This window comes from Pygoscelis adeliae, unplaced genomic scaffold, assembly GCF_000699105.1.
Source record: "Pygoscelis adeliae isolate BGI_AS28 unplaced genomic scaffold, ASM69910v1 Scaffold92, whole genome shotgun sequence".
In the NCBI taxonomy this organism is placed as follows: domain Eukaryota; kingdom Metazoa; phylum Chordata; class Aves; order Sphenisciformes; family Spheniscidae; genus Pygoscelis; species Pygoscelis adeliae.
Window position 1 is genome coordinate 352,764 of NW_008824306.1, and position 13,582 is coordinate 366,345.

Genomic DNA, 13,582 nt, shown 5'->3' on the forward strand with positions numbered 1-13,582 from the left:
GCTGGATTTCCAGGATGAAGCATCACCATTAGAAAATGTTATGAATATTGTTTGGAAACAGATACCATGTCTAGGGTGAGGGGGGAGTGTTTCCTCTGAGATTCTGGCTTGTCTTCTCCTTCTCCTGACCCAAACAAAGTTTCTCCCCGAAGCACATTCTTTCCTCTTTTACCATTAATATCCTGAGTATGTTACAGGCTTGCCAGAGGTTTGAGTTCTTATAAAGCCATTGATTAAAAGGGATGAGTGGCTTAATGAATGAATATACACTGAAAAAATTCAGAACTACAGACATTGAAATAAGAACTTTTTTCTAATTTAGTGCAAATGCAAAATACTTCTATTCAAACAGCAACATACATGCTCCCTAAAAGACCTAATACTTTTTGTGACCCAAACAGGTACATGGTTTATATGTGCAGACGAGGATTCCTTTGTTTTGTACGATGACAGTTAATAGAAAGAGACATTAAAAAAAGAGGTAATTTATCAAATTTATCTGGACTTAAAGGCAACGTGTCAAAATTTATTATTATTATTATTATTAAATTGGTCAGTCTCATTCTTTTTAAGATTTTACACCTAACTCTTGATTCCTTTCAAGGAGAGGGAACATGCCCTCCTGTCATAATTTCATTAGATAAATCATCTAATAAGAAGAGTTAATTATTAGAACCTTGTACAATTTTACTGTACACAGAATTGGACATGTTGCATTATTTGTCTGCATTAACAATAATAAAAAACCAGTATCTGCCTCCTTCTCTGTCATGGGACTACCTAAGAATTATCTGTGTTTTAGCTGACGGGGACAGAGTTTTAGACACACACACACACCCCTCCCAGAATGCACAAAACCCCAAAGTACAACTCCTAAGATTTATTACCCTTTAAGAAATATCTGGATAAATGTATCCTCTTTTCTAAACCAGGGATCAGTTGTGCTTTCCTCTAACAGCATGAAATACAACACATCTTTCTAGGTGGCATTAATTTAACAACACGTTTTAGGAAAAAAAAAGTATACTACTTTCAACTTGTCTGTTTTACTGATTTACAAGAAATAACATTTATTTTTAGCATCCAATATTAAAAGATCTTTTTCTGAAACCCAACACAGTTATTCATTTCCTCTATTTCTTGTGCACTGTATAGATGACCAAGTGTTATTGGTAACACAGTAATCGTTACCTTTCCAGCATCCCAGAGTTTCTCTTTATTAATAATTTTCTCTGAAATATTTTGAAAGCATACACATAGTTCTTTTACCCTTACGAGGCAGAATTCCAGTTAGTCTTCATAAACATAGTTTGCATTTAAGAATCCCAATTTTTTTTAACATCACCGAGTAATCACGCTAACGGATCACACCTATGGGATGCCGAAATAATCTCATTTACAGTGTTACCAAAGCTACCAAGTACTCTGATACAGAAGAGAGATTAGATGGTGCACAATTCACAAATTTAGCCCTTCAATTTAGCAGTCTTCATACTCCAAATTTCTCTTAGGTCTTGTTCTTTTAATAACTTTTCTAGCTTTTCAAATATCTTCTCACATGCAATTTCCATCCATCTTGACATACTGAAGGGACAAGTTCCTGATTAAATGTATTAATAACCTTTTAAAATCTTTGGAGAAACAGATATTGCTAGCTATGAGCTTTGTTATAGGTTTTTTACTTATTTTTCTTTAAAATGACCTTTGATGATGTTGTATCCGCTCCCCCCCCCCTTTTTATTTTGCCAGTATATCTTAGGATCAAAGTGAAAATTTTGTTTTCATCAACAGAATTACTCTTACCCACTGCACCTCAAAAAATTAAATATTATGGAAAATATGTCCTCCGGTATTTTTCATCAGCAGTTCAGAAAATTTTGACAGAAAATTCTTGTGACAGAAAATTCTTAAGTTATCACCAGCTACAGTAACAGCTACATACATTAAAAATCTTCATTGTTTAATTAATAAGAGAGGAGTTTCTGTCATCTTAACTCACTCCTCCTCTTGCCATGGACTCTCCAGCAAGTTCAGGACAGAAAGTTCATTTTTATCAGCTGAAGTCCCATTACTGTAATTTCCTCTCCTCTAAACATACCGAATTTTTATTATCTACTTATATAGCTCCCTAAGTGATCCTCAGTGCTTCACAATCTACCTTCTTCTGCCTTCCTCAAAACAGAAGACATCCTGGTCCTTTGATGGAGAGTGACACTGTGCTCCTCTCCTGAACAGTTACCATCTTCCTTAGATTTTTGTTTTTCTTTTTTTTTTTTTTTTTTTCCATCTCTCACTATGCCTGGTGAATTTATGACACAGAGGTTGCTGTTGGGGAGAAAGCTGGCAAAAGTCTCATTTCAGACCTCCCACAATCCACTCCTGTATTATTCTATATATAACTTCCTCCCTTCTCCCCATATGCTCTTAGCCTTAAAGTATGTTTTTACTCCTCTCATTTTCTTTACATTCAAATTCTCAGGAGGACTACAATTGTCCTTCCCCCACTCCCTGCGATTCTTCCTCTAGCCACACTTTCTTCTTCCTCATATTATTTGTTCGGTCTCACTTGGTCTTACAGTTTTTTCACTCCTCAGCCTTCTCCCTCCCCTTTTCTTATTTTCTTTTTCTGGACATAATAGCTTGCCATCCTATATTATCACGCTGTATCAGACTCAGACTGTATTTCTAGATTGCTTTCCAGAACACAGCCTCCTGAAAATGCTTACCCCATTACATCCCATAAAAATGCTTTTTATCTCCATTACGATGACCTACTGTCTTCAGTATTTAAAAATTAGGACATTCCTTTCAAACTTATCTCTATTTTGTATTTGCTGTTCCATAACACAGAATAATATCATGCTTCTCTCTCCCTCTTAGTCTACAATAGGTCTTGAAACAGTTATATTTCATACATTCTTAGAACATGACCAGAATGTCTTCATCAAAATCCTTCTAGTGAAAGGATTGCAATCAAAAAACTTGTTTTAGTCAAAAGTGAGGGGTGGTACAGAATCCCATGTGCTGCACTGATGACCATTATATTTTCAGACAGAAGTAAAGAGTACATAGAAGGTATTAATATCTCCCTTCTCAACACCTTCCAGAGCGACTGACTCTTTGTTCAATACCTGTTTTTATTTTTCACTTTCTGATTATCCATTTCTGAAATTTCTATTTATTCCATTCCTACCCTATCATTTTGATTTTATTTTGCAAACACATTCTGAATTGCAGGTTTTCGCCTTACCCATCTTGAGGTCACCTACCACATCTCCCAATTCCTTCTGTAATGCCCTTAATCTCAGCAAATTTCACCTTTACTGAGGATTTTTGAAACTTGCTTTCCTGATCAAGTCTTCTTCTAAATGCTTCTCTGATTAGGTCTCCTCTGATCCAAGGGACTGTTTCTGTCTTTCTGCTTATCCTCTACATGCCCTGTGTTGCTACGTGGCAATAATTTATATTAAAGGCTTTTTGTGTCATTTTAAAATTTTGTTCTCTGAGGACTCTTACGGGGAAATCTGTTTCCTTATATGGGATATCCCTTCTCTTAAAAAAAAAAAGTTCCAAAAAACTAAGGGCTTGAATAAAAAGCAGCGTTCACAAATCATCCTACTGCCTTCTCCAACTTTCGTTTCAGGAAGGTGCCTGCTCCAGCAATTTCTACTGATCCTATACCACTGTACTGTTTCAATTAAACTAAGCCTTTATATCTAATTAAAAAAAACAACAGAAGTTTTGATGAATTCTGTCTAAAAACACTACTTGGTATTTTGAGGTTACTGCAGAAAATAAAACAGTTGTGAGTCAATGAAGTGGAAAATTGCTGTCTTATAACAGATCCTCTAAGGTGCAAAATGTTCTCTTATTTGCTGTTATCAGTATGTCTGGTAATTGCTTTTTGTCCAACTATTTAAAAAGCGGGAAATAGACTTACAGTCTGGAGAAAAAGAGAGAGCAAAACGTACAAAATTAAAGCAATAACTTTTTTTAAATTGTTTTCTTATTTTATGGCATTAAGAAAACATACCAAAAAAAGACATTTGGCCTATCAAAACAGAAAAGGTAGAGAGATGAAAAGAAGCTGCATAAAAATATTAAAATAAGCAACAGGTCACATTTAAAAACAAACACTCACGGTCTTTTGTTACTTTAGTTCTTTGGAAAAAAAAGCCTTACTACAAATTAAAAGTGTTTTAGCCATAAGGTTGAGAATACTCCTAGTAACATTTCTACATAGGTTTAATGATAAAACAGCATTGTAAAAAATTACCTGGTACTAAATTACACTTTAGGTCTACAGAACATTAGAAAATCATTTTCTGTAACAAACCAACAACTCAGCATAGACTAAGATCACATCCTTCTTCCATGACTAGCAGACACATACACAGCTGCATTTTCCTGGACTTTCTCAAGAGAATTTTAGGGTTTTTTGTTTTTTTTTTTAATACCTCTGCGTGGTTTTGGATTCTCCTCAGTTTTATAAAGACCGAGAAAAGTGAGAAGAAATTCTGTTATTTGCAAACATATAGCCAAAACTGAACTTCTAAGAATAATTTGTTTTAAGAGACAAATATGAAGAAGGTCTGAGGTAAACATTTCAACTCAGACATGAGTTCTAATGTCCAGTAAACACGGGCAGGGAGTACCAAATAGCTGCTCTCCAGAACTAGACGGATACCTTACCTTCCTGCAAAACAACTGTGTGGTTTATTTTCCCTTCAATTTCATTTTTTTTTTAAACTAGACCATTCAGTCTTCTGCAGTATAGCCTTGCAACTGTGAATTCAGTTTGTACCATACTTGCACCCAGATATTCTTAAAATCCACTGGAACACAGAAGTAGGTCTTTGAAAATCCTCCTTGGAGTTTACTAAACTTCTCTGATGTTTTCACCCTGACCACATAAATGAAATCTTTATTAGAAAGAAAGGTGATTAGGACCATTTTCATAACAATGATAAAGAGTGCCTGACAGATTTACTTTTCTTCTAGGCAACTTTCCAGCCAAAGTCAACAGCTAACAAGAAGTCTATCTCTGAATTCACGTTGGAGGATAACACTGACTAATTAAGTGTTCCTCAAACATTTCAAGGAACATTCAGATTTTCTGACTGATCCACTCCAAGCACTTCTCTATACAGAGATACTACAGTTGAGTATAACTGAATAAATTGAGGTTTCTTTTCTTTTTAAGGCATCCTCAATCTAAGTTCTAGCATCCTAGTCCACAGTAAATAGTCTTCCTTGATACAGGAGTTACTCGTTTTCACAGTAACTTCCATCATTTTAAGGTTCACTTAGGTGCATTTCTAAATACTGTGCCCTGGCAATCCTCTAACTTACTCACATACAGATAGAAATGTTTAAGTATCCGTGTACTCCGATGAAACACAGCTTTTTATAAAAAAAATCCTTAAAGACAGACAGGATACTTCTGTTTGATGAATTAACACACTCAGAGTAAGGTACAGTGGCAGTGCTGTCCTCATGCTCCTCATAACTTGTCCACAATCCCCTGGATTTGACTAAAATCCTGTCTAGAAAGCTATCTATTCATTCCCCAACCACACAGATGTCCATAATAGATGGCTCACGGAAACACTGCAGAGAATTGGCATATGGGAGCCTGCTGCTACCTGATATACCCATTCCAAAAAGTTTTATTTATTCAAATTCTGTGTTGCAGCAACTACAGGCACACAATTTCTAACTGACAATATGTGAACACTCACCTACCTGCAGAAGGCCACAAATATACTTTAATTAAGATTACCAAACCACACAAGGGCTGCAGTAGCAGTGTCATGCCAAAGCAGAGGAGATCTAACCAAAGTACCGGACAACCGGGCTCTTCTGTAAAACCCTCCCAGGAATCACACTAGTGAGCACTGAAACCTCTTGCAGCCCCACATCTGTGGAGGAAGGCTTCTAGGTCTCCCCTGCCCTGGGCAACCATGTCAATGCAACAGATCCAGATGTTTTACACTTACACACACTCAATTCACTCATGTACTGAAATCTCTGTTAGGACAGCCCTATCCGAACCCAGACATTATATAAAAGAGTTCAGTATGATCAACTGTATTATAATACAACCACATGAGATGATTAAAATTACTTTTTCCAGGTGCCAGATATCTGCCATCATGTTTGGATAAAATCAGGAATATCTTACTCCCTGCTGAGCTTCTAATCCTGCCTCCTCAGAATATGTCAAAAATGATAACCATGGCAGACACTTACACTTGATATCTTTATTTTCTCAGTAGCATCAAAATCTACAAACTGCAGTTCTAGTTGTTGTCTCCCTCTCCTGAAGTGCCTTTCCTATCCCCCACAGTCCTCCTCACCTCCCCCAACATGTTGACACAGGGGAGTTTTAAAAAGAAATCAGAATGAAGTACATTGCACAGAAGGGAGATTTATTTTAGCATAGGCACATAAGAAGAAACATTGAGAAAACTACTTGAATGCAGGAACTCTATTAAGTTCTCTCAGCTTTTATCTAAGTTGAGATACTTGCTTCGTAAGATTTCAAGTAAAAATGTTTTTAAATGCAGAGTTAAGGTACACAGTGCCTGTGTACAACAAAAACTGCAGAAACTTAGTAATTTTGCAGGACATTTTATGTTGATCTGTGGGTGTCCAAAGACATTACTGCAAAAAGTGGTCTATTTAGGAATATGCGGCATAATGCAATCCAGCTCTTTCAAAACTATCCATACAGGTATTACTTCTTTGAAAGGAAGTAATATCTCATCAGAATGGAGGGAGTATTGATCTCGTAAATGGCAACATACAGCATCGTCCCAACCTTCCACCTTCAGTTCTGTCACTGTAACATATATTCAGAGTGTATTTTCTAAACTGTTTTTTCTTCCTCTTTTTGTCCCATAGGATCAACAAAATGCTTACTGTATTACCAACAAAACAACCCATGCACCAAATTGACAGAAAACAACCTGGTAAAAAATTCAGACCATCAGAAAAATCTATGGAAAAAAAAAATAAAATGCTTTTCTTTGTGAAAGGAAAAAAAAAAGATTAATTGTAGAATATCATATAATGTTCATATAATGAACAACGCATGAAAATAATGCTCAATTACCAACCCCATGCAACAGTGAAAACCCGAAGTAGCAGAGACTAAATTCTCTCACAGTCCTTCTACAAGTTTTCTGTTTATAAAACAAAGAAGATACAGGACACTTATTTCAACCACGTAAATTTGCACTGCACCACAGTAAGTTAATTTCAGGTGCTGCCTAAGTTTGCAAGACTGCTCCTGTCTGGTTTCAGACCTGCCTTACATAATAACCTTCACGTGATTCAGCACTCTCCATCAATTTCTCAGTACCCTCACACAGCTCCCCTCACAGCTCATAAACACCACCCTTTCTTCACACCCTTCTCTCTCTTCCTTTCTTTACCATCACAAATTCCAACAACTTAACTGATGACATCTAACCCTGTAAGAACTAAAAAAAAAAAAGGGGGGGGAGATTCTTAAAAAACCACAACAGTGAAACCAAGTAGATGTGACTGCTTTTTTTTTTTGTCATCTGTATCTCTCTGAAAAAAAGTTAATTATAAAATATAACAAAACAGCATATAAGGTGACCAAAAATACACCGCAAACTTACTATTTTTGACTAAATGGTTGACTAAACGGTTTCTCACTGATACAAGGCATTAAGGATAACAAGAAACAAGAAATCCTCTCAGTTGAGGGGAAGGGGGAAAAACCTTTTTCTAGACCCAATCCAGGCAGCTTCCCACTGCCAACTGCAGACTAGCTTCATCATCCATCAAGAAGATGAAATATGATCCACCTGTGATTTTTATCAGTTTCGGCAAAAAAAGCTTTCAAATGAAAAATATTTTTGGACTCTTTCAGGCTCTTTTTCATGCATATAAGAATTAAGGAAATATCCAAAATTATTATGGAAAAAAAAAAAAAAAACAACTTTGGACTAGGATCTATAAGGAAGCTCATAATGAGATCAAGTAGCATAGTATCCTTCCCAGGTGAGGCCAACCTGAAGAAAAATTATTGGGGTTTTGTGGGGTTTTTTCTTTGCAGAAGTCAAAATGCTCTGTTGTCAGCTCCAAACAATGCTCTCGTGCTTGCAACTGGAATTGATTTAAATAATCTCTGCATGGTAAAACTCTTGAGATATACACAAGAAACAGGTATGTTAGAATATCAGCACATTGCATACATACAAACAGAAATTGCTTTCAGTAAGTGAAGCACAGATCACACATTTTACTGCCATCCATGCTCTTGAAATGGAACTGCAAAACAATCAGAGCTTGCATTTATTTTAATTGCAGATAATATTCTGAGCCACGCTGAAACACTCTACGCCTGTGGAAATATATATAATCATTTACATTTCACCCTGAACTCTGAAAATGCAGGGAAAATAATTTACAAATCATCTATCACTTCTTCTAAAAATGAGCCATTAGAATAAAAGCCAGAAAAAATAATTCAAGTCACAAACTATTCTGAAATGCTTAACATGGGAAGAGTACAAACAACAGAAACTACTGCAATAGATGTTTAATTGATTGATTTCAACACTCATTTACAGCAATCTTTAACTCTCCGAGAGCATGTAAGAAGTAAGAATAGATGAATGCTTTTATTGTTGTAACTTTTAAACTACAGGGGTTATTTCTGAAAAAACTACTTCAACTCCAAAACGGCTTGGTGCAAAAATGACACTCGTGCAACTTCTGCTGGAGCAGGGGCTTTACAAGACAATATGAACAATTTTCCTAGGACCCTCTGATTGGACCTCTCCTTCCATATGCCAGAACACACTCATTTCAGTTCACTCTTCTACCCTTTACTTACCCTGCCTTTCTCCCCTTCCACCCCCCTAAATGGGAGGAGTTGTCACAGGATATTTCAGAACATACTTACAGTCCCTATAAAATGCAAAGAATACAGAAAATGTTTCTCTAATGCCGGTATATACATGGTATTGATGTCTTTCCAGAGTGAGGCCTCACTATTTGAAATACGCATTTATGCACACTTTTAAGGAAAACAGCTGCTTAAGACCACACAAGTATCTACTGTGTTACATGCTTTCCTGCACCTCTGTCTCAGTCATGAACTTCAAATTATTTCACCTGACAGTATAACAACGCTAACTATTTTTGACAATATTGCTGTAAGAAATTTTCTAATTTTATTCATTTAAAGTCCTGATACCTCTACATGGACTTACAGATAAGACAGCTATACTAACAGGATTTTTTCCTGTCTTACATAAGAATGTTATCTAAAATACTGAAAGGGACTTTAAACAATTTGGCATCTGTGAAATAAAAAGCAACCTGAGAACATTTTTCCTAGTACAAGTCCAACGCCTGCGCAGCAGCTTTCAAGCGGTTATGATTCTCTCAATACTCACACGTATCCAAATATCTATGCTCACATAAGAAAAACTGATGCAATGGATAACAATAATAAAAAAAAAAAAATCTAAAATGTGTCAAGTTAATTGATCTGTCATTTCAACAAATGGTGTGAAGATTTATTTCCACTTAGATTTATAATAAATTGTACATATTGAACATTTCCATTAAGACTCAATTAATATGCCAAAAAGTAATTGCAGGTAAATACTCCAAACTTCTATTGAAATTAATCTATTTTAGAAATTCAATCATTTATGACAATACGTTTTAAAAAAAAAAAAAAAAAGCTGCATATACAGACCTTCCAGTAGTCAGATTGTAAACTGTAGTACCTCTGGTATGCAGATAATGCTGTAGGAAAGAAAAATGAATGTTGAATTTGTTTTGTTGCATTTTCTTTGAAGAAAAAGATAGAAAACCTTAAGAGTCAGAATATACAACATTAAAATGACAAATGGTTTAATAAAAGTAACACTGCCACAATAAGTACACTGTTGTGGGTAATGCATTCCTTAAGATTATAATTTTGTTTTATGAAATGTCAACCCGAAAGTATATTTATTATTAATCTTACAAATGTAAATCAAGCAATATTTTAAAGAAAACCTATAACAAAGAAATCATTTGAAATTTTGTGATTTTCATCCTGGACAAAGCTGCTGTAAGATTTAAAAATTTAATCATGTAGCTCATTTACCATGCTCCCTGATGTCCTGTAATTTCTAAAGAACTGGTGTGGAGGGACATACAAAGAGAAATCAATTTCACATGCCCTTTCATTCAGTAACTAGAGAAACAAAAGCAAGCAGAAAAAAGCTTACATTTTATTCAACATCTAAGACCAAGACTAACCTGGAAAACAGCACTAAGAACAGCTCTGTTCAGTAGAATATTAGCTCTACTTAGCAACGAATTTCTCAAATCACCATTCTTGAATCCCTCTTCCCCACTAAAAATTCTGGTTGATTTATCCTGCCCTTCGGCTAACAAGCCACGTCAGACTAGAACGCAAACAGGCTTTACGTTCTTGTAAGAACATTGCACTAGGTACCATCCAAAAACAAAGACTTTTAAATAATGATTCACTGCAGTAACACCAAGATTTGGATTTCTGAAGTGTTTGCTTCTTAAGATTTAAGAATGGTTTCTACACAGTATGTATTTTCCAAGTAACGAAAGACGACAACCTCTGCTTTGAAAAACTATAAACACTAAACAAACACTAAACAGATTAAGATGGTAAGAACAATATGTACTTTATGTGCAGGTTCATTTCCTGCAAGTAACATAGATAAATGATGTCCCTAAATTTTATCACCCTTCAATGGCTGTCTTGCACATTCATTTTCATAACTTAACAAAATTCCTTAAGTTTAAGCGAAGTAAGAACAACATACACATAATGACAAGGCACACAGACAAGGCACATACCTTTGCACCCATCTGTCTATGGAGACTCACAACCTTGTATTTTTAAATGCCTAACCGATACATGCTGAATCATGCCCATAAGGTGCCCCTCGCCACTGGAACTGCTTGTGAAGCCAGCTTCTAATTTTGGTGCTCTAAGCTGTGATTTATTTAGATGCCCAGAGTAGAAAAAAACCTAGCAAAACACTCATCATCCTTACGCTATCAACATGCAATATGTGTGAATGCTTACATGCAACTTAGACGAATAAAACCACTTAAAAATCTAGTCAGTCAGGCTAAGTCTTTCAGAACTTAAGAATACAATTCCTCCCCCACTCACCCAAAAAAATGTGGTACAAACTGAAGGATATGACTGCAGTCTTAACAATGTAAGTTTAAGAATGTTAAGACTAAGCATATTTCAGTCACATTCTGTAATTATGTTTAAAAGGATGTTAACAATAACACAAAATAACCTCCTACCCCAAATACTCCTCCTAGATTCACTTTCTCCCAGATATTATTAAAGACACTTCGACAGAAAGGCATAATTAGTTTTTGAATGTGGGAATGACTTTGCTTTCCCAAATAGGAAAACACACATGCACTCTTACCACACAGTTTTGTAATGCACCACACTTAAATAAAAGGAATTTTTTTTTTTTACTGAAGTAGTAGCTATCCCAATTTTAAAGGTTAAAGCATATTTCAAATACTTAAGTCAACAGCACCATATTATGCAAGATTTAGGAAACTGAGAACTTCTTGTAATCTATTATTTTTTTTTAAAAAGTAACTATTGCAGTCAATTTTACAGGGGATATGGATAAAATAAAAAGATGAAAAGAACATTAAGTACAATGCTAAGGATTTATACTGGAAAAATAAGATGGAGAAGTTTTTCAGTGTAGCTGTTAAAAAAATACAGAAGTACCCACATGAGCATATCCATTAAACAAGAGAGCTGAAATATATACTTCCCCATAGCAGTTAAGGTACTGCTAATAAGTTTATAAAACATCAGCAGTTTAAAAAAAAAAATACAATAGAGAAGCAACAGAAGACCTAAAAAGGAAAGAAAAGAAAAGAAAAAAAAAAAGAGAAAAAAAACACCTTACTGCTATACAGTGACCAAAACATTCCTTATGCAAGTATAGCAAAAATGTGTACAGCTCAGGCCTTTCTTCTTGCTCCTAAACTCTAGCTAGTCAGAGTGTGTGCAGCCCCGTTCCCCAGCCAAACAGAGACAATGGAACAGAAGTGAGCAGCACTGAAAAAAGGGAAAGAAGACATCTGAAGGTATTCACTCATTCAGACCCGATAAAGCCCCGTGTCAGGTGAGGAGGAAGATTGGGAGGCACAGGAAACTGTGCTCCACTAATGTCACTGCTCGTAAAGAAACTTGCCCAGAGAAGTTCTAGCACCTCCATTTAATAGAGGGAAAAGTTCTTGTATTAAAGAAAGGAGTCTTTGCTCCATGATATTCTACCAGTTTTCCTTAGAGTGCTGATGTTTGCAAATTATTTTCTTTTCTAACTCTTCCATTCTTCAATAAAGTTTAGCAACTTCCCATAGTAACAGTTGAAATGACTGCTTTAATGTGCCAGGCTCATGTTACGCTTAACTACATGGAAAGCATGGACTGCTGAAGCATATTTCATGTTTACACGATAAGAAGGCAAGGCTTTCATTCTAAGGAAGGTCGCATTACTCTTCCAGAGGAAGAAAGATGACACTACAGTCCTCCTCTTAGCTGTCTGAAGCATCCAATCCTACTTCTGGGCTCAGCAACCTCTCCTAGGGATCCAGCCTTTCCTTCTAGGGTAACAGTATTTTGCTTCTACTTAACTTCTTGAAGATGAAATACTAAAATTCTCAGTGTTGTCCTGAAAACGCGTAACAATGAATCATGGAGGATCCCTTATACACGAGCTAAACATCCCTTTCCTCCTCACGGAAGTTAGACAACTAGAAACTGTTATTGATGCACAATTTCAGTATTTAACAAGTGCTCATCTTACAGTTTGTTAGTTACCTGTTGAAAGTTTATTTCAGCCCCCTTTACATGTAGATTAAACATCTGCTCCACAAGCACTCAAGCTCTGCTAAAAGGATTCAAGGAACAGGCAGAGAAACAGAAAAAAGGGAATCAAGAGAGCATTTTTTTTGCCAGAGCCTACATGAAACATCCCTAATCAAGCATATCCCTAAGACGAATCTCGCACATAAGAAGTGGCTAGAAATTAAATTATGAAAGCAAGATTTTTGAAAAACTAAAACAACCTACTAGTTTTAAAGCAGTAGAACATGAACCATAAATCTGAATCCTACCATACTTTCTACTTCCTGAGCAAGTCAACAGTGAGCAGACATTTATCCTGAGTTCTATGGTGTAGAAATAGAGCATCTTAACTAAAAAGTGTATTATGGAACTACAAGCAACTTCCCCCTTAAATTAAGTTTATAACTATAAGAAGTGAGTGCAAACCCCTCAAGTTACAAACTTTATCCTAGATTAAGAAGAAAAAAAAGAGCAAGTGAATCTGCTGAGCAACAAAAATTTTACAGAAGTCCCTATCTGAAACATACGCTATGCTTCATCAGTGCTATGATTCCAATTATAAGAGGATACTCTCTTGTTTATTAAAAAGTGAAAAGAAAGTAAATTGTGTCACGCATCACGTAAGTAGTATTAAAGGGGATGGGGGGGGGGGGGGCGAGA

General features: G+C 35.8%; 1 protein-coding gene across 2 annotated transcripts in view; it reads right to left on the reverse strand.

The window, feature by feature from the left end:
- Positions 1 to 13,582, reverse strand: part of KDM6A (lysine (K)-specific demethylase 6A) — a 122,475-nt gene that overhangs the window by 100,087 nt on the left and 8,806 nt on the right. For both annotated transcript variants that reach the window (XM_009318884.1, XM_009318883.1), the window contains exon 2: positions 9,749 to 9,798. The gene's annotated coding sequence lies outside the window, so the exon portion shown is untranslated. The remainder of the gene's footprint in view (positions 1 to 9,748; positions 9,799 to 13,582) is intronic.